The sequence below is a fragment of the Belonocnema kinseyi genome, chromosome 7 (assembly GCF_010883055.1).
Source record: "Belonocnema kinseyi isolate 2016_QV_RU_SX_M_011 chromosome 7, B_treatae_v1, whole genome shotgun sequence".
NCBI lineage: Eukaryota > Metazoa > Arthropoda > Insecta > Hymenoptera > Cynipidae > Belonocnema > Belonocnema kinseyi.
The window spans coordinates 46,035,278-46,055,915 of record NC_046663.1 but is presented as its reverse complement, the minus strand read 5'-3'; the positions used below and the strand labels follow the sequence as shown (position 1 = coordinate 46,055,915).

The window sequence follows — 20,638 nt, the reverse complement described above, 5'->3', positions numbered from 1 at the left end:
ACGTAAGATTAAAAATGAAAAAATTAACTTTTTAGAAAAAGCACAGAATAGACGAAAGAGGACATAGGCTCCTATATAGGACCCTATATAGGTTCCTGTCTTAGACCCTATGCAGGTACGCGGTAGTTTTTATTTAATCGTAAAAAACAACATTAATAATAAAAAAATTATAAAAGCAAGGAAATAAGAATTAGTATGATTCAATTTTTATGCATATTATGAATTGTAATGATATACATTTATTGAAATGATACATGTTTCAGAGCAGCTTAGAATACAATTTAAAGCAAAATAAGAAACAAATACAAAAATAATCATGATAAATACAATTTGCTTTTTATTTTGCGATTTTTTAATAAGTAATCCCTACCAGAATTACATAAAAAAATGTATTATAATTGATATAAAACTTTTGTGTATAATGTAGAAAGGTTGACAGGTTGGACAAAATCGATTGCGAAGCACGAGATACGTGATGAGAATGTGTTCCTTAAAGCCAAAAGAGCTTTAACAAAAGAAAGTTCAAAATCACACGGTCCGTTCCCCTTTGATTTTAAAAGGTCTGTGCCCGAATGCGGAAGAAATACAAAGACTAAGCGTGGAGTGCGATTGCCCTCAGTCGCGTGCCGTAGGCGCGCTCAAGCTCTCGAGCTAAGCTTTTTAACGAAAGAAAATGCACAATCACAAAATTACAGTGGTGGATGTTTTGAGACTTAATTTAAAAATGTTGCGCAAGAATGTGCGAAAATATAAAGACCGAGCGCCTAGCCCGAGGTAAATACATAATCAAGCGCGAAGCGCGAGATAAATACAATATCGAGCGCAAAGCGCGAGAACCAACAGTCGTGCGCCTTTGGCACGCTCAAACTTGCGAGCGAAGCGAGCCGCGCGCGATGGGAATGTGCCCGCATATATACGAATATCACCGTACAGAGAATTTTTGAATCTTAAATAAAAAGTGGTCTCAAAAATATACAAAATGCGCTCACTTTTAGAATTTTTATTCAAAATGGCTGACTAACAAATTAATTTTTTCAAAAGTTAACGTGCTCATAGCCAGACAGACATAAAGACAGACAAACACACACACAGACACATTTGTAAAAACCTGTTTTTCGGATTCAGGGGTCTCAAAACGTGGACCTTTTTACAAAAACTGGGGGGGGGGGGTCCAATTTTACACAAATCTAATACCTTCTTTGATGAGACTGTAAAAATGATTTAATTTTTAGGAATAATTTTTAATTGTTCTATTTTTGGTTTTAATTGTAAAAAATAGCATTAAAAACATACAAAAACTGAATTTTGAGGAAATCTCACACACGAGAAGAAAAATAAATTAAAAGACAAAGTTGTAATGAGAATGTGCTTACACATGAGGCAGATTTTTTTTCCTATTAATGATGTTTTTCATGATTAAAGCCACAACTACGCATCCTATAAAAAAGTAATTGATAACAAATTTGTGGATCTTTTTCAAATGCACCATTTTTGTCTACTCATCTTTCACCGAGTTTTGCATAGTTTGACCGATAAATGTAATTTTTGGATATTTCATTATTTTGTATGCCGTCAAAATTTTAACTTTCGATTTTTCAAGAAAATTTAAAAAGTTTGTAGAATAATCTTGTAGGACATTCAAAAAGCAACCTTTTTCTTCTTTTGACTTTTTTTCATTTCATGCGTTATTTGGCTTAAAATGGTAATTTTCGTTTGTTTTTTGGAGTTTTGTAAGTGCTATAACTTTGGTAATTTTTGGTTTTATGAAAGAAGTCATAATGATAAATTATTCGACTTTTTGAATACTATAAACATCCGTACAGAGAATTTTTGAATTTTGAAAAAAGTGGTCTCAAAAATATTGAAAACGCGATCACTTTTTGAGATTTTATCCAAAATGTCTAGCTAACGAATTAGACCTTTAGTTTAGGACACTAAAAGAGTGTACCAAAGACCAATCTAATAAAATGATTTTTTCCAAATTATCGTGCTCACAGATAAACAGGCATGAAACACATACATATATACATAAAAACATACAAACAGACAGACACATTCGTAAAAGCCTTTTTTCGGATTCAGGGTGTCTCGAAACGTGGACATTTGACAAAAACTGGGGGGTCTAATTTCACACAAATCTAATACCTTCTCTAATGAGAATGTAAAAAAAAGTTTAAATATGAAGCAGCGGTTTAGCAAGAATTATACTTTGAAAGAAACTGCCATTATGAACAAATGCCCAATTATTCTGAAATCTTTTAAAAATGAATGTATGTTAAGAATTATATGGAGATAATAATCCAATGTGGATTACTTTAAATAAAAACTGGAAAATGTACGTAAATTACGTAAAACCCGGTTATTATGACTCAGGGGATCTTAAAACGTGGCGTTTGATGAAAGCCGGTGAGATTAAATTTAAAATAAAGTGATAAATTAATACCTTATCATTTAGGATGAGAGTGTAACTAATGTTAAATATTTTGCATGTGTCGGCATCTAGCGGTTTCTGCGCTCACGTTCCTAATACATAAAATTGTTAGGTATACTAATTTATTCTAGTAGTCAAATAAGCTTAAAAAACAATATGTTTGAAAAAAAAATTTTAACCAAATCCGGTTCAAGAGATATTTAGGATTTTTTTTTAAGTTTTAGAGAGTCAACTTTTTTTTTTAATTCGAAAGATTTTTAAAATTTATAAAATATTTTAAAATTTCTTCCAAGCATCAAGAAGTTTCAAGTTGCCTGACACTTTTCCTACAATTTTGTAAACAAATTTTAAATACAAATAAAAATTTCTTAACAATTTTCTATAGATACTTTTTCGGCATATTCTTTAACTAATGATAACAATGAAATCATTTGTTGAAATAATTTTTTAAGTATGTCAATAATGCTTTGTTCTTCAAGTATATAGTTTACAAGAAAAGGCAACATAAGCATTTTCTCTCGTCAAATTTTTGACAGATTTTGATATTTTTAATTCCTAATTTGTTTTTTATAAGAATACTCGTAAATGTTGAAACCAATTTAAAAATTAAATTTAATCTAAAAAGAATAAATATTCAACCAAAAATGGAATAGTTATATTTTCGGATAAAAAATAGAATTCTCAACTAAATAGTTCAATTTTTATCCAAAAATGAACTTACCAACATATAAAGAAAAATGCTTTACCAAAAAATACGAATGTTCAACAAATTACATGATTTTTCAACCACATAGTTGAATTTTCAACTAAAAAGACAATTTTTCAACGAAAAAGAAAATCGTTACATTTTCAGTAAAAATATTATTGATAATCATATTTTTATCATATTGGTTACTTTTTTTCTTACACATATTAAAAGCGAGCGTGGTAGATTTTCTTAAATTTGGCATTTTTCCGATAGTCGGAAATTTAATTTGAAATTTTTATATATTACCTATGTAATATGTTCTTAAATCTTTCTTCCAAAAATGGTAAACTGTTTTAATTTCATATTAAAATTGACAGCAAGTGTCAGCAGGCATGATACACGGGCAGATTTTGTAAAATTAGACATTTTTCCGACGATTCCAAATTTACTGTAAAATTTTAATTCACAAGCCTCAAAATATATCTTTTGAAATCTTAGTTCCAAAAATGGTAAATTTTTTTATTTTATATTGAAATTGACCACATGTGTACATTTGAGCATTTGGACTGATAGTTTTTGCCTTTGACACTTTTCCGTCAATTGCAAATTCAATTTGAAACTCTTTTGTATCTTCCGGGTCATTTGTCTTGATATCCGAAATCATAAAAGGGTACAGTTTTTTTCTTTTTAGAGAAAATTAACAATTTTTAAAAATATTTATTATTGCGATTTCATTGTTTATATCGCACAATTAATTCGCATGAATGAATATAAAAATTGATTTTGTAAACATAATTTTTTATCGTCTTATAACAGTAACAAAATTCATATAAATTCCTCTTACTTGCCGCCTGAATCTTCAGTCAGAATGTCAGGCACTAATGGATTCCCATAATTTTCATTTTTTTTTAATAAAAAAAGCGCGTGACAAGCGTTTCGTAAGGAAATATTGCAAATTCAATTGTTGTTGACACTCACAGGCAAAATAGATAAGCAATGAGTCGATATGATAATTTTATTTTTTGTATGAGTATCAATGGGTTTTCCCATATTGCGCGTCTTGTAAACACATGACGCTACGATTCACTTTAATGTCATATTTCATGTTTAAAATCATATTTTTACTGAAAATATAACGATTTTACTTTTTGTTTATTATTAACCGAAAAAACGAAGTTTTAATGAAATATTAAAATTGTCAATAACAAGAAAATTCAGTTCGCATTTAAGGGGAACAACGAGAACATTTTTTTTTTAATGAACATTAAAATTCTTTGAGTTCTAATGTTATGTTGTCGACTAGTGAAGTGAAATAGTTTTTTCTCGATAGCATGATGATTGAAAATTGAACATTTATACTGGAAATTGCTTTCGTGTTTGCATGACAATTTTTCGTTTTTAATTAAAAATTTATTTTCTTTGGTAGGAAATCCTTCTTCTAGTTTGAAATTTTATATTTTTTAGTTGAAAATTAATTTTTTAGGTTGAAAATTATTTTTTTTGTTTGTTTTTCTTTGGTTAAAACTAATTTTTTCAACTGATAACTTAAGTATAAACTACAATTTTCAGTAAAAAAAGTGCTTTTTTTTAGATGATAATTCGTCTATTTGGTAGGAAATATTTCTTCTTGTTTGAAAATTACTATTTTTCGTAAAAATTCATTATGACTTTGATAAAAATGCAGCTATTTTCTTGAAAAATGTTTTTTCTATTTTTAACATTATTTTATTGAGATAAAAATTAAACTATACCATTTCTGGTTGAAAAATTATCTTCTATAGTTGAAAAATTCAACTATCTGATTGAAAATTCATGTATTTTTTGGAAATTCGTACTTTTTGAATTACTTTTTTCACAGAAAATGTTACTATACTATTCATGGTTGAAAATTCACCTATTCTATGAAAAATTCGCTTTTGCTTTTGGTTGCAAATTAACTTTTTGAAATTTCGTCTTTACGAAAACTATTTATTTGAAAATATCTTTCCTTACTTGAAAAAAATTGTTTTTTAGTTGAAATCGAATTTTTTTAGTTGAAATTTCGTCTTTTCAGTATACAATTATTTGTTTTGAAAAAATCAATCTATTCGATTGGCCTTTGGCACACTATCTTGGTGTCAGAAACTAAAGGCCAAGTTCGTTAGCCAGCCATTTTGGATGAAAATTCAAAAAGTTAACGTATTTTGAAAATTTTTTAGACCAGTTTTTTCAAAATTCAAAAACTTTCTGTACGGGTGATCATAGTATTCAAACAGACGAACAATTTATCTTAATGACACGAAAATCAACATTTTATGCCAAATAACGCACGATTTGAACAAATGTTTCTTTTTGAATGTCCTACAAGATTGTTTCAACGACTTTTTGAATTTTCTTGAAAATTTGAAAATTCAAATTTTGACAGCATAAAAAAAGAATGAAAAATCAAAAATTACATTTTTCGGTTAAACTGTGCAAAATATGGTAAAAGTTGAATATACAAAAATTGTGCATTTGAAAAAGATCTAGAAATTTTTTATCAACGTCTTTTCGATAGGATGCGTTTAATCATGAAAAGCGTCATTAGCAGTAAAAAAATATGCCCGTTGTGTGGGCACATTCTTATCCCAACTTTCGTCTTTTAATTTCTTTTTCATCTCGTGTGTGGGGTTATCAAAAGTTTAAGTTTTCATGTTATTGATGCTATTTTTTTATGATTAAAACTAAAAACAAAACCATCGAAAAATTATTCATGAGAAATAAATCATTTTTACATTCTCATCCGAAATATAGGTTTTTACGAAATGTGTCTGTCTGTCGGTCTGTCTGTATGGATTTATGCCTATCTGTCTGTCAGAACGATAACTTTTGAAAAAAACAATTCTATCAGATTGGCCTCTGGTATACTCTTTTAGTATCCTAAACTAAAGTTCAAGTTCGTTAGCTAGCTATTTTGGATGCAAATTCAAAAAGTGAGCGCCTTTTGAATATTTTCCAGACGATTTTTTCAAAATTCAAGAATTTACTGTACGGTTATTCATATCATTTAAAAATTCGAACAATTTATCTACTGACTTTTTTCATAAAATTAAAAATTATTAGAGTTACAGCATTTACAAAATTCCAAAAAACACACAAAAATGAACCTTTTAAGCCGATTAACGGACGATATGAAAAAATGGCAAGAGAAGAAAAAGTTTAATGTCTAAGTGCCCTAAGATATTATCATAACAACATTTTGAATTTTCTTGATAAATCAAAAATAAAATTTTTCATTGTTTATTTGTTTTGTTTTAATTTTGATTTTTAAAGACATAAATTGAAAAATTTTGTTGAAATTTTGTTGTTGAAAATTAATCTTTTTTAGTAGAAAATTATTCTTCTTGTCCGAAAATTCATTCTTAATTAATAAGCCAAATCAAATTCAAAAGTTTCAGAAAATACCGAAACTTTTTAGCTATTATGTAAGAGAATGTTATCATAAGCAATAATAAAGTGTTTAAACGATTATGTTTATTAATTTGTATTAATCATTATCTTACTCTAATTGAAAAGTGGACAAAAAGTGGAAAATTTTAGAAAAAATCGACACTACCTAGCATTAATATAGAAGAAGATAGTTACAAACAATAATAATTTGTTTAAGAAATTATTTTTGTTAAATTTTAACAATTTTTACTTCACTCTAAGTGAAATGTTGATAAAAGTTGCATATTTCTGACAAAAAAACGCCACGTACTAGCATTATTGAATGAGAATATTATGAAAAATAAATATAAATTGTTTAAACAATAAGGTTCCTCAGCTTGAATTAATTATAACCTCACTCTTATTGAAAAGTGGACTAAAAGTGGAAAACATAAGAAAAAACTGCATTTTTAAAATTAAGCTGAGGTAATATTGTTATAAATAATAAATTATTTAAACATTTGAAAATCAGTTGAAAATTTTGAAAAACCCACAGCTTTCTGACTGTATTCTAAAAGAACATTTCTCTAAACAAAAATAAATTGTTTACAAATTTTATCGGAATATCTAATTATCAGTGGAAAGTATAGTATTTTATGGATTAGAATCAGTTTGCAAAAAAAAAATTTTTTAATCATAATTAGCGCCAAAAACTCGCATAACTCTATTTTCCAATTATGGGGTTTTTTGGGAACCTATAAAATAGACTGATAGGGTTGATATTTAAAAACTAATTATTAATTTGCATTCTATAGCAAATTGGGAAGAGAAATGTTGATTTTCAACTCGATTAGCCTAATATTGATTATTTTGAATAAAACTGACTAGAATTACTTTTTTTCTTAGGGGAAATACGTGTAAAATTTAATGGGCTTGCGGAACTTCTAAACATAGTTTTTAACGCATTTATTTGTTTATGGATTGGAAATAGTTTGGAGGTGTATACGTGGAAATGGCAGGGTGGCAATTCCGCAGACGATTTAAAATTCCTTGTCATTTCACGCAAGGCTGTAACCATAATAATGGGTGGGGGGGGGGGGGTCACAACAGAAGAAAATTGGAGTGGGGGGTATGCAGCGGCACACAGGAGAGTATATGAATATCATGTACATGTTTCAAGAAGTTCAGGGGGAGGGGGTAGAACCTCAAACATTCCCCTCCTGGTAACGGCCTTGATTTTACGGTTTTTCCCTGTCAAGTTTCTCACATTTTCCTAGTCAAGTAGAAGTAACATATTTAGCCTTGCCGCTAAACATAAAAATTTATTTTAATTCATGATGTTAATTCTAAACCTCCTTTAACACAAAACAGGAAAAAAATTCAAAATTAATTAATTTTGAAACAAAGAATCAAATTTTCAACTAAAAAATATCAGTTTTCCACAAAAAATGGAATAGTTAAATGTTTAGTTGAAAGTATTAATTTTGAACAAAAACAAAAAACGGATTTTCAAGAAAATAGGTCAATTTTCAACCAAACTGATGAATTGTCCAAACAAATTATGAATCTTCTACTGGGATAATTGAATTTTAAACCAAAAATATGGGTTTTCAACTAAAACAATGAATGAATTAAATTTTAAGTTAAAAAAATTAATGTTTAACCAAACAGAAGAATTTGTAATTCAAACTGTGGAAGATTCAATACGAATAAGTTAAATTTTTAGTTTAAAAATATTGCTCCTAAAAAAACTAACTTGCCACTTGCAAAAATCTATCTTTAAACATAGCTACATTTTGAAACAAAGTGATGGATTTTCAACTAAAATTGTAAATCCTTAACTGGAATAGGTGAATTTGAAACCATAAAGACGAATTTTAAAATAAAATTATGTATCTTCAACTAGAATATTTCAATTTTTCACCAAGAAGATGAATTTTCAACCAAGAAGAGTAATTTCTACCAAACAATATATATTTTAAACTAAAAAATATCATTCAACCAAAACTCGATTAAATACATTTTTAGTCAAAAAATTCATATTTAACCAAAGAGATAAATTTTTATCTAAAATTATGAAATATTCAAGTGGTATAATAGTCACATTTCCAGTTTAACCAAAATAATTTTCAACCAAAAAAGAAACAAAGTTTCAACAAAATAGTCGAATTTTTTACCAAAAATTCGTTTTCATCCAAAGAAAAAAAAAGGTTTTCAATCAAATTGCTCATATTTCAACCAAAGGCGTCGATTTTTAATTAAAATGATTAATTTTCAACAACAAAAATTAATTTCCAACAAAAAAGTGTAACTTTCAACTAAGTAATTTCATTTCCAACCTAAAATATGAATTTTTAACTAAAAATATAAACATTTAACTGATATACTTTAATTTTTAACCGAAAAGAAGAATTTTTTAAACAAGAAAATTAATTTGCAAAGAAAAAGATAATTTTTTTAACAAAAAATGGATTTTTAACAAAATATGTGGATTTTCAACGAAATACTTGAATTTCAAACGAGTTTAATTTAATTAAAACGAGTTTAATTTTTAAATAAATAAAAGTTAATTAGTAAATTATGATTTAATTAGATTAAATTGAGATAATCTGAAAAATCTGCGATTTTTTAGACAAAATAGAAATCACTTTTTTAAATTGGCCAAGATCATTAAAATAATGAAAACTTGAATTTTACTGTGATCAGAAGTCAATTCCTGGTTTTTCCGGTCTATAAAGTTCCTGGTCATTTCCCGGTCTTTCCCAGTGTCGCGGACAAGCCGCCACCCTGTAATGCAAAAAAAATATTTGGACCACCCTAATGTGGATGCTCCCTTATAACACATTGATATTCAAACTGCCTCCTTGACTGGTGGCGCCAGAGAAGGCGGACACGACAAGAACCCATCATCACTTGTTGAATGTGCCAGCATCGCTCCTCCAGCACTCCATGCTCCAGCACGTCTCACGTTGAGACGCTGTGACGCGATTCTGTTTTCTTTTGTTGCTTGTTTTGTCTGAAGTGCGTGTACATTTTTTTTATTAAATTCGTTCGGCGCGTGTGAAAGAGTGTTATTTGTGATGTGATTGTTAATTGTGAATAATAATTGTGTGATTTGTTCGCGAACGTGTAAACTGATTTATTCCTTCACGAAGATCCTGTGGCAGTCATTCGTTTTGTTTACTTTCCTTGTGAACCGAGAAATCATGGTAAGAAACGAAGAAAGATGCTCCATTATTGTCTCATTGAGTACTGAGCAGTTAGCTCCCAATTAACCCTCTTAATTAAGCAGCGCATGCCGGGAAAGAGTGTACAATTTGTTATTGTTCCTTGCATTGAACTCTTTTCAAGAGTGCAGATATTTTTACTTTTTCTCATAATAATGTCCTTAATATCTTCAAGATACTTTATTTTGTGTAGATAAAAATGAGAATACGTAAAAAAACTCAATTTACTTTAGTTATTTTCGTTCTGTTAACGTAAAAACTGAACAACAAATTGCCTTTCAATCTTTGTATTGCTCAATATGAACCAATTGTTGTACAATTTTATTTCCGTACGTTTTGACGCCGTTTCTTCAAAATTAAACTTGATTTTTTGTGTTTAAAGTTACATTCATTCATGACCAATTGAAATAATCACGCGGTTTCAATGAAATCGCTGACACTTACGATGCTATCTGTTCAAATCAGTATTTTGCTACTTCAGTCATTTACACATAATGCTGACACAAGATTTATAGAGACACTATTTGAGACAGAAGCTTCATAAATTATTTTAACATATCTAAAACCAAACTGTAATATTATTTAATTTGCGAATGAAGATTTTTATGATTTTTGAATATTCATTTAAAATTATAATCAAAACATGAAAGCATGTAATACATGACTTAGTATATGCTATCTTGCTGTAAGTACATTGTAAAATGTGCAATTTTACGCATGAGATGCAGCTAATTGCCTCTGCGTGAAAAATGCACGTGCGTTTAGTTTCGTGTAAAGAGTGCATTCATAACACGAACGTTTCTTTGAAACTGAATTGTGTTAAATGTTTAATTTGCCAGGTTTAATTAGGCCTTTAATCAGAAGCTACTGATAAAATGATAAAAAAAAGTCTCTTGTAATATTTTTTGGTTTGACAAATCTCCAAGATTCAGGCTACTTTCAAAATTCTCAGGTCAAAGACGTACCAGCAGGGCGCAAAGCGAAAGGCTGCATAGTAAGGAATTCATCCTCAGTTCCGTTATCCCTCGGTTATTGTATACGGTGTAACTATAGAAATGCTCCTACGAAAGTCTCAGGTCAAATCTGTATTTACTCCATTTTTAAGATACAAATTCAGGGCGGCCGGTGGACCGAGAATTTTATGAAATCGGAAAATGACAGTGAACTTATTTATTAACCGGGAATTTTACAAATTTCTAGACAAAAATCTGTCAATTTTGATTTCATCAGTTTTAATAATAATCAGTTGAATTTTTCTTTTTTTCAATTATATAATTCAGTTTACAGTGTGTAATTCAAAAAACTTTTTTTTGTGGGTGATTCTGAACCAATATGTTTAGATTACATACTTTTTTCAACTAGGAAACAAAAAAACAATCCAAAATAATGTGTGTGCCTCTTTTTTTTTAATTGTTATTTTTTTGTCTCGAATGACTCGAAAAGTGAGGTAGTTTGGAATTCTGCTTTTTAATTGTGAATCTTTTTCATGCTCATTTTATATAAAATTGTTAATGAAAAAATAGATATCTTTTCGATCTTAAATTGAAAATCTTTCACTTACAAATTTTCTATTTTGGTTTTTAATTTTTACCTTAAAATTTTCATTTAAAGAATTTTGAAATGCAGTTTTAAAGGCTGAATACATGAAAAATTAGTAGTGTTTGAAATTTTAAATTTTTGAGAAAAACATTTTTGGCTGATCAAATGCGATTATAAATCATAATTATTTTGAAATTTCAACTATAAATTGCGGATTTAAAATTTTAAGAATGTCTAGTTTTTACCGTTAAAAATTAAACTGTTTCAATTCAAAAGTTTTAGTAGTTAAGCAAATGTAAACTCCCTATTGAATTAAAACAACTTGATAAAATATTTCCAATTGTAAAACAACTTCAAAATAATATTTTCATAATTAAAGGCTGTTATTAAATTTAAAACATTGTTTTAGTATAATGTTTGAACATTTGAAGTTTGAAATTTGTTGATTAAGAAAAGTAACAATTGCTCAATATTTATAAATATTTGATTGTTCATGTCAAATCAATAATTAATAATCAAATATTCAAAACTAAACATTGAAAATTACAATTTTAATTGTTCTATTTGAAAAAATTTAATTTGCTTGTAAATTGGTTGAATTATGATTTATAAAAAATATTTAACACCGATAATTCCTAAGAAAAATTTAAGTAAATTAAAAAGCTATTCAGAAGATCTGGGAAGATTCATAATTATTTACAAATTTGAAATGATTTCAAATAATTCAATCGATGTTTCTATGTATACTGCCAAAATCAGACTATTCGTACCGAAATTTCGGCGCAAATAGCCCGTGACCTAATGTAAAACAAAATATAAATTTTTTCAGATTTCGAACAAAAAATTTAGAACCTTTCTCAGAATTATGAAAGGCTTCAAAAGAGAATAAAAACATTTTCTTACGATTCCTAGGAAAATTGAAAATTACTTTTTTTTAAAATAATTTTAAAAGAACATTAAAAAGATTGATAATATTGTCAAAAATGAATCTGGAAGATTTAAAAAAATATATTTATAATTTTTCAGGATTACAAAAATGTGTAGGAAGAATTACAATCATTTTATAAAATGTTTAGAAGTTTAGAAGCTTTCGGTAGAAAAGGTCTTGGTTGAAAATTCAAGGATGTTCTTAAAAATTCGTCTTTTTGGCCCTTAGATTCAAATATTTTGTTAAAAATACTACACCTATTTTTTATTGAAGTTTAATCTTAAGTTGAATCTTAATGCTTGAAAGTTACACTAGCTATTTGGTAATTGCACATTGTTGGTATAAAATTATTAAATACAATTATTTTCTAAACCATTTGTCCTTTTATTTTTTTATTTATTTAGCAGAAGTCCCTAGGCATAGCCCTCTATGAACAGGACATAAATGAACATTATAAAATCTATGTTTTGCCGAAAAATTTGTTATTTTATCAGATTTTTAATACCACATATTTTGATAGATTTTAGGGGATATTTTAAACGAAGAAATCCGTAAATTAAAAAAAATTTGATAAGTTTTAGTGGAATCATAAAGTCTTTTCCATTACATTCTTTTTTTCATTTAAGATTGAAGAGAAATATCTTTTATCATCAATAATTTTATGCAAAAAAAACATGAAAAAGATTCACCATTAAAAAACAGATTTCCAAACTACCTCACTTTTAGGCACATAAGAGATAAAAATAACCAATGCAAAAAGAGGGAGAAAAAGGAAAAAGGTCAACCAAAACCAACCACTCACTTTTTCCTTTCTCCGTCCTTTTTATACATACTACTAGGGAACCAATATGTTTCGAGGCCAATTTAGACCTCCTCATCAGCGATTATTCAAAGCAAAAACTTAAGGCATCAGAAATCAATATACCTAGAAAGAAAATATTTTGACTAATATCAATTAAAAGTTGATCAAGTCTAATGTAATCAATGTCTTTAATGAGAAAATGATTTTTCTATAAAAGAATTCTTTTTAATTCCAATTAAAAGAAAGTTACTTTAAAACTTTTTTGTATCTTGAGACCTATATATTTATAAATTTGAATGATTCTATGATTATACAAAACAGTGCCTGTGCTTTACACTGTTTAAAATTTCAATATGAATTTATAAATTTGGATGATTTTATGATTGTATTAAACAATTTCTTCGCTCTACACTGTTTAAAATATCAATTGTTTCTGGTGGAACTAAAATTTTCGACGTAAGCCACAATGTTATTTTTTCGATTTGACTAAACTCTTTTACAAGGTTTCTACTGGCATTGGGGACTATGTTGAAGTTAGTGCGGGTGCTGAAAATAATTCTCACTCCCCTACAGAAGCGTGTCTGGACTAAAATAGGCAGGATAATAAAAATAATGAAAGACAGTACACATCGAACTTCACTCACAGAAATGTAGAGTGTAAACTTTGAAACAAAAAATTCGTTTCAAGGTTCTAGATTTAGGATCATTGCAAAATTTGTGCAAATTTTAATGTTTTAGATTATCTTTCGAAATCAAGTTTTAAAGAAAAAATTTTAATCTCCAGATAATATATTTAAGGAAACTTGTATCCAATCCACTTCATTAATAATTGAGGATTATGTCTTTATCGTAGATTTCAAATCCTTATTCCTTTGTCTGCGGTGAATGGTAGATAGTGAATCAGCAGAAAAATAAGTTTAAAAAAAACGAGATGAATGGTACCGTCGGTATCTATTTGATGTTCAAAGAAGGAGATAGTGACATCTATCAGGGAAAGTTTGAGGTCTTTAGCAGGTAACTGCTCTCTGCCGCTTGTTTGCTTAAACATGAAAAGCATACAACTTCTAACTTCTTTATCTAAGATAACCATTATTTGTCAACTAATTTCTTTTTATTTTATTTTTATAAGTCACGAACGAGTAAAATGAATCGTAATGTTTTTTTTTCTTCAATTTTCGAAAGTGATTCATATAAGATCGAAATGAAATCTGCTTTCTTAGAAATAATCTTATGCAGCGAAATCAGAACATGGAAAAAATACACAAATTAAAATTAGATTTGGAAATTACTACCTGTCATCTCAATGAAGACAATTACATAACAAAAGACAAAATTATTGTTATTTAAATATTGTACTTCTGCTCCAAGTAAATATAAATTTATTGTGACAGTATTGCATTATGGTAGTCGATTTATGGCTGAAAACCTATAAAAAAGATAATTTATTTCCAATAAATAATCATTATTTTATGAAATATCGGTCTTGAAGAGGAGAAAAATACATATTACTACGCTTAAACCATAAGCTAAAGTTTTAAATGAAATTTATACTAACATTTTTTTATTAATACATTAAAAAATGAACATTTCAATTTATCGTCTTAACACAACGTGTATTTTTTTTAAAGGATTTTTTATGCAATAATTTCATTCTTGGGGAATGCTAATTATCCAGTTATGTCCTGTTACCCTTCAATTATTATTGTTTGATTATACCAAGTTTCAACTGAAAAATCTTGAAATATAAATTTCCCGACACTGTGAAATTCCCGCATTGGAAAATCCCCGAGATTACAAAATTCCCGCGATAAAACGGTCACTTGTTGGAAAATTCCCGGATATAAACAATTTCAAAAATTGTTAATTAATGATTTATTAAAAATGCAATAATAAAATATTTTTACGCAAGAAAATTATTTCTTTAATAATTCAAGTTTTAAAAAATTATTGTTTAAATTTAAAATAACAATAATTGAAAAAAATATTTGTGAATTAACAATTCTTATTACTATTTCTTATTGGATTTGAAGACAATTTAGGGAGAAATTTTTTGTTTTCAAGGCGCATGTGTTTTTTAATTAATTGTTTAATAGAATTTTTATACAATTATTGTTCTTTTAAATTTAAACAATAAATTTTTTAAATTGCAAACATTACAAACAATTTTTCTTGGATGCAAATATTTGGTTATTTTATTTTTAATAAATAAATAATATTTATGAAAAATTAATTTTTTTATTCTATAAATTCGGGAATGTTAGAGTTTGGGAAAGTCTTACTTCATATCTTTTATAATTTAAAAAATTTCTGTCGAGAATTTTATTATTCGCTAATATTATAAACTGTTTATCAATTTTCAAAAACTTCATAAACCATCTTTCAAAAGTTCGGAAAATGTATGCGCGCAGTTTTTTGTAGATTTCAAACATTTTAAAATAAATACTGTTTTTACTGCTTAAACAATTTAAAATTAATAGCATTTGAACTTAAACAATTTTAATTTCGTAATGTTAAAAAATTCCTAGGTGTTTTAAATCCAACCATTTCTGAATTATCAATTCACCGAAAAAACATTACTTCCAGGCATATTCTAACCAAAGGGAGAAAATATTCTTAAAATGAGAATATTATTGCGGAAGAAAAAATGCCATACCATACCTTATTATCATATAGACAAGAATAATTTAAAAAGAATATATATTCTTAAGGTAAGAGGGCCTTCATCTTACATTAAGAATATTTTTAGACTTAATCATTTCTTATAAATTATTTAAAGGGTGGATTTTTAGGATTTGCAAAGATTTTAAGGAATTTTATCGAATTTTTAGAGAACTTTAGGGAATAAATTAAATTTTATTATAAGAGATTTCTACGGATTTCAACAGTTTCAAAGGATAATATTAATCAATTTTAGGAGACAATTCTGAATCTATTAAAAATTAAACAATTTAGAGATTTGATCGGTACAATTTAAAAATGTAAAACATATTAAATTATTAAATAGTTTGATTCTTTCATAGTTAAACGTTTTTATGTAATTTAAAATTCTATTAAAATATTGTTTTATTCTAAAATATTGCTGCTTTATCCGTTCCATTTGCATATTTTTAATGTTTAACAATATTTGACTCTTTATTGAAAATGAGGTATTATAAATGAAGTATTTAACTTTGAACGTTACGTTTTTTATTATACCATTTTAAATATTTTTGATTTGTAATTGAATGTTTTGAATGTTTATGTGCAAATGAAAATCAAATAATTATTAAATTACAATTACTTGAAATAGAAATAATTTAACTTCTAATTTAAAAAGTGCTCACTTATAAATAAACAAAATTAAAAATTGTTCATTTTGAGACCTGGTGTTAGGTACATGCAAACACATTACTTTGTGATGGCATAGTCAATAAATGCAACAATATTTATATTGTTTCAAAATGTTTACAAACAAAAGAAAGCATCGTTTGCCTATGCTTCAAACGAACCGAAAATATATTGATTTTTTGTAAAATTTCATAATTAAGGGCTCCTTTTATGCTTATTTAATTCCCTATTGCCAAATAAAAAAAAGAGGTGCATTACATCTTTCAATAGAGCATTAAATGAGCCCTTAATTATGGTATGGTCAGATTTACAATTTGTGCATAATTTATATTAAGGGTTGTTTCTAAATGTTAGGGGTGGCGTTCAGAAAATCATTTTTTGTGATTCGTATATCATGTAAAAAAAAGAGTTAAAAACATTTATTCGATATTTATACTAAATTTCGTATTAAAATTATAGTTAATTCACGATAAAAAAAAACAGGTTTCAAAACAAATAAAGAAGACAAAAAACTTTAAACTTTGTTTTTATTTGTTGAAATTTGTATACGTATGACAACAAGATTCACTGTTCAGAATCGTGCACGTAACAATCATAAACATTATTTATTTATGTGTACTGCAGATAGCACCTGCAGTCGTATTGCATTCGGCATCTGGAGTTGTAATCATCTTCTTACAGTCGGCTCCAAGTTCAGCGCATTTGTTAGTGCATGCCAAAGCCCTATCAAGAAATAATTTTGTCCGTTTTTCTAAATGAACAATAATTTCATCGCAGCAATTTTCCGCATCCTGTAAACGGAAAAATCATATCTTTGAATGCTCAACAATGCCAAAATGTCAAGTTCTTTTTTTCATCATATTCAACATGGACTAATATTGTTTCGGGATTGCAATATTTTTTACATACCTTCATATTCTTAGTTTTCTGGGCTTCATCATAACACTGGTTGCATTGGTTCTTTCCGGTATCAAAATCTTCATTGAATTTGTCATACTCAGGTCCCTTTACCTCACAAGTATATACTATTTGATAAGGCAATATTCCCTCTTGCTTAATATCGTTAGCTGCATTCTAGTGAGAAAGAAGAACAAAGCTATTACAGAAATTTAAACAATTTTAAATTTAAAAAATGTACAACGAATAAACATTATTTTCGTCAACTGACCCAAACAGGATTGTGTAATTTATTTAAGACATCCGAAAATTTATCCAGAGTTTTGTGACGTGGAGTAGATGAATGCACCTCTTGGGGTAACTTATTTGCGAATACTGTCTGTAAATAAGGAAATATTATGTATTAAATTTTATTGTTTAATTTTTAGTACATTTAATGTAAATATATAAGTTTTTTATTTTTAAGATGTCCCTATGGGTACCCTATTTTAGTCAGGCACTTCGAAAAAAAGAAAAATCAGAGAATTTCTATACAAAGTAACTGTAAAAAATAATAAGAACTGCCACACAGTTACTCTTAGTCGCTTTTTCAAATGAAAAGATCACACGTTTTAAAATATTCTGAAAGATTTCACGTTATTTGATAAGATTTCCGAGGATTTCAATGGTTTTAAGAGATTTTAAAACTCTCAATGTATTTTAATACATTTTCCATGATTTCGTCAAATATCATAATAGCATTTCATGGGATTTTATAATATTTTAATGGATTTCAAAGAGATTATTCATGAGAAGTGAGGTATTTTATAGGGTTCTAAAGATTTGAAGAGATTTGGAATTCCTCCTGAATTCTTATTCAATTATCCTAAATTCGTTGGAATTCTCTTGGATTTGATGAATTAACTTGAATTTTATTAATTCATTTGAATTTCTCTAAATTTACTCTATTCTACTTAATTCGATAGATTATTTTTTAATTTTTAAAGGTTTTAATTTAATTGTTCATTTGAAAAAATGATCACAGGATTTTAAATATTTTAACGTATTTTTTTTTAATCTCTGGGCATTTTGAAGAGCTGTACAAAATTAAAAAGATTGAAAGGTATATTAAATATATTCGGTTGTTTTAAAATATTACAAAGAACTTTTTAATTGATTTCAGTAATTTAATGGGATTCAAAAGGATTTCAAATACATGACGGTATTATAAATATTCTCAGGCATTTTCAATGACTTTAAAAAGTTTTAAAGGCTTTCCAAAGATATCAAATGATTCAAAATTATTTAGGAAATTTCAAATGATTCCAGAAATTTTTTATTTTACTCCGTAGTTTTAAGGCTTTCAAATATTGAAATATTTGAGTGTATTTTAAAATATTACAAAAGGTTTGAAGATATTTAAACCATTTCAAGGGATTTCTAAGGATTTAAAAATTTTGAAGGGTTTTGAATATTTGAAGAGATTTCTTTAATATTTTGTGAAATTCATTTGGAATTTCTTCTAAATTCTTCTAAATTTTGCTTCATTTTACCCAATTAAATTAATGTTTCCATATTTTTGAATTATTTTCAATTCACTTGATGGATTTTTAAATTCAGCTTTATTTTGTATGAATGCTATCTAATTCTTCTCATTTCTTTTAACCCTAAAGTGCTAGAACGTGTCCCAGGGACCTGGACGTTCTATTCAACACATTGCTTTTTTCCCAAAAGTTTCATAATTTTGTTGCAAAATATTTATCATACGCAAATATTTTTATATAAATTTTTACAATATTGATTTTTGCGACACTGGCCTACAATTTAAAAAATGAAGCTAAGTCTATTTACATCGGAGGTATTTCGGTTTGCAGCTTGCTCGGGTCTGCTGGACCCGTCCTAGACGGAACGGAAAATTTCGTATTTTACTTTGGGGTTAAATCTCTCTAAATTCACTCAAAATTTATTATAATCAATCAAACTTGTTTCGATTCTCACAATTGTTTCAATTCATTTGAATTCTTTTGAATTTAACATGAATTGTTTTATACAAAATCCTGTTAAATAAAACAAGAATCCAACGACCAAATTTGGACCACAACGAATAAAAAGATCAAAGGGAGCACCTGTTCGTGGGTGCTGTTAACTTCTACCACTTAAAGTTTTCTTGCCTTGATAAGGGTACTGTACGAGTACTGAAACGTTGATTACAATAGGATTTTTTTTATTCGTTTTGGTCCAAATTTGGTCGTTGGATTCTTGTTTTTTTTTTTCAATAGGATTTTGCATCAATTTGATTATTGATCGTTAAATGGGATTTTTAATTAGGATTTTGGTCTAATTTAAATTTCTTAAATTTTAATTGTTTTATAATTATTATTCATTTCTTGTGTTAGAATTTGGTAAGGTTTCAAAGATTTGAAAAGATTATAAACTTTTTGGAATTCACCCTGAATTGTTTAGAATTATCTTGATTTTTTAAATTTACTTTAAACCTACTAAATTCACTTAATTCTACTTTATTTAGCGAATTTTTTTGAATGTTTGAAAGATTTAATTGATCTTGAAGTCTATTAACCTCACCTTGAATTCATCGGCAGTTCATCAAATTCTTTGAATTCCCTTGGATTTGTCTAATCTTATTTCTAAGTTACTGAAGTCAATTAAGTTTTTTTCATATTTACAAATTGTTTTAATTTCATTTGATTTTTTAAAATTCATCTTAAATTTTTCTGCATTTAATTCTTTTCTTGTATCTTAAATTCCTCTAAATTCATTCCAGTTTTTCATAAATCAATTTTTTTTTTTTGAATTTTTCGAATTTTTTTGAATCGAACTTATATATTTTATGAATATATTTTATCCCATATTTTATCGTATAGGCCATAGGGACTGTGAGACTTGTAATTGGTTAAACCACTGTAGCCCCCCCCCCCCCCCCCCCCCCCCCCCCCCCCCCCCCCGCCCGACCACGAATATAGTTTGTTTCTTGAAAACCTAGAGAACAATAAAAGGCCTCCGTCGAAATGGATACCGTTGGGCCCCGTTGTGTCTGTGGAGATACGTCGTCTTCGCGTGAGTTGGACACCTGTATAGTATGTATCCTGGGTACTTACGATGTTCAATTGTGCATGACAGGCTCTCCACCAATCTCTGGGAACTTCTTGATATAAAATGCTGCAACGGTATACTAAGGTAGAAATGACACCGATCTGGCACGCGAAAATGAAATCCTCTGGGCCTGAATTAAGTCCTGCAAGACTTTATTATTATTATTATTACACCATTAAGCCATTTCCCTTTCGGGGTAGGCGTGACTCACTCGGCAGGTGCGAAGAACCTCACGAAGCCGTTATGTAAGGATCCCCACTTGGGTCCATTAATAGCCAAGGTCTTTGTTTCAGGCGTCGTTCACTCTACTGACACTCTTTTT

At 27.9% G+C, this 20,638-nt stretch overlaps 1 protein-coding gene and 1 long non-coding RNA gene across 3 annotated transcripts in view; one reads left to right on the top strand and one right to left on the bottom strand.

The window, feature by feature from the left end:
- The first annotated feature begins 9,459 nt into the window (after positions 1-9,459).
- The window catches only part of LOC117176829, a 223,115-nt gene continuing 211,936 nt past the window's right edge, over positions 9,460-20,638 (top strand). For both annotated transcript variants that reach the window (XM_033367166.1, XM_033367165.1), the window contains exon 1: positions 9,460-9,715. The gene's annotated coding sequence lies outside the window, so the exon portion shown is untranslated. The remainder of the gene's footprint in view (positions 9,716-20,638) is intronic.
- On the bottom strand, positions 17,026-17,607 carry LOC117176833. Its single transcript, XR_004467624.1, has 3 exons — positions 17,498-17,607; positions 17,239-17,403; positions 17,026-17,120 (listed from the first exon to the last, which is right to left on the bottom strand). It is a non-coding gene; the product is annotated as an uncharacterized LOC117176833 (long non-coding RNA).